Genomic DNA, 2,178 nt, shown 5'->3' on the forward strand with positions numbered 1-2,178 from the left:
GCTGTTTCAAGGTTTTCTTGATTTCAAAAGATTTCACAAAATGTCCTAGATGAAAACTTCAATTAAATAAAATCTAATGCAATTGAGCAACAATTAACCATACTAGCCTTCCAATACTTGTATGCACATGCTAAATTCTTCTTTAATTCCTTGTTTGTTTATGATCATGATACTTTACTGCTTTTGAATTCACAAAACTCAAGTTGATAGTAATAATGGCATGGCAACATGTTACAAATCAAAATGCAGGCTATGCTTATCCATACCACACATGTAAATAGGGAAGATAAAGACAATCATACAATTTTAGTGCTGGAAACAAATGAGAGGGAAAAGGAACTTTACAACCTTGCAATTCTTCTTCTATGTTGTTGTCCTTTTCCTTTTATTCTCCCTTCCTCCTATACCAATACTCAGAATGCTTGCTCATCCTCAAGCAACAATTAGAACAATGGCTATGGGGCTAAGATGGATCATGAATGTCTTACATAATTAAATATTAGTAGCACATGTGTTTTAAGCAAGCAAAATTAAAGATAACAATCAAGGCACAAGAGAAACAGAAACATTGTGATTGTAAGCATAAGAAGGTGTGCACAATACTTTGCATAAAGAATAAGTGGCACACCAAACTTAGTGTGACACTTTCACTTGGAATTGATGCAAGTATCTAGTAGATATGGGAACCAAATTTTTGTTGCATAGCAACACCAAACTTAGAATGTAATCACATGTCAATTTTATTTGAAACAAGAATAAATGAAACTGTTGTATGTTAAATACAATTACCAAGCAAATAATCTGTCATGAATAAGGATCTCTTGGTAATGTATTAACAAAAACAGTTAATAAGCAAACTAAATGAAAACATTTAAAAACAAAAAAATGACTAAAGCAAATAGAATGAAAAAGTGTCAAATTAAAAGAGAAAAATAAAACTGCAGAGGCATTATGATTATACAGACAGGTGGTGTTACTTGAATGAATTGCATAGAAAATAAGTGGCACACCAAACTTAGAATCTTGGTGTGTCACTTTCATTTTTGATTTGATGCAATCATCCAAAAAGATTGAAAACAATTTGTTGCAAGACAACACCAAACTTAGAATATAACCATATGCCAATTTATTGAATTTAAACAAAGCACAGAAAGAAAACAAAGCAGAGAAGAAATGTTACCTACAGTTGGGTTACCTCCCAACAAGTGCTCTTTTAGTGTCATTAGCTTGACATGTTGTTCTTCACTTTTTTCCTCTTTTTCTAGTTTGTTAAAAGGAATGACCTTAAGAGGGGAGAAGATTCAGCTACCGTCCCTTGTCTTGGCCTTTCCTCAGCAAGCTTCCTTTTGCAAATGGCTTGATTGATCTTGCTTGCTGAATCAGGGACAGGATTGGTGCTCTTGCTAGTTGCCTTCACTCCTTTGGATTCAAGACTTGGTTGCTGTGTGATTATTGGAGTTTTGTATTCATCCAGAACCTTTTGAATTGGTTGTTCCATGAGCCCTTCCTCTTTGCACTTCTCTGTTTTAGTTGAGTGTGACTTCTCTTGAGTGTCTTCCTTACTTTCTTGCTCCTCCACTTTCTCCTTCACATCCATCAATTGGTCTTCATTTTCCTTGCTTAGTGGTTCTGAGCATTTCCCTATGTTCTCCAATAGCTCATCCGTCTGCTGAAAAAGGATTTCTCGTTCTCTCCAGGATTGTTGTTGTTCCTCCACAATTCTGTTGAACATGGACTCAAGCTTTGAGAGTCTTTGGCTCGTGGAAGTTTTTGTTGAGGCATATTTAGGTGATGAAGAATTTTCAAATGTAGAAGTGGGAGGTGAGGTTGGACAATCTCTCATGTTAATTGACTGCTCAGAATTTGCAATTTCTTGGTAATATTTCCAACCACCATTAGAATAATGACTTGAATCATTTTGTGGTGGTGAGAAATATCCCATATGACTCTCTTGCTCATCTTGTGGTTCTGAAGCATATCTCCATGGATTGGAGTGCTTAGAATCTGTGATTTCTTGGTGATATTCCCAACCACCATTAGAGGTTTGTGATGGTGGGTAATATCCCATAAAATTTTGTTTGACCATAAGATGAGTTGAACTCCATTTGTATTTTGTAAAACCCAACATCAATGAAAATTTAAATTCATATCTCAAAGAAGAATTTCTTAGTGAGGCAA

This window comes from Arachis hypogaea, chromosome 20 (assembly GCF_003086295.3).
Source record: "Arachis hypogaea cultivar Tifrunner chromosome 20, arahy.Tifrunner.gnm2.J5K5, whole genome shotgun sequence".
Classification (NCBI taxonomy): Eukaryota; Viridiplantae; Streptophyta; class Magnoliopsida; order Fabales; family Fabaceae; genus Arachis; species Arachis hypogaea.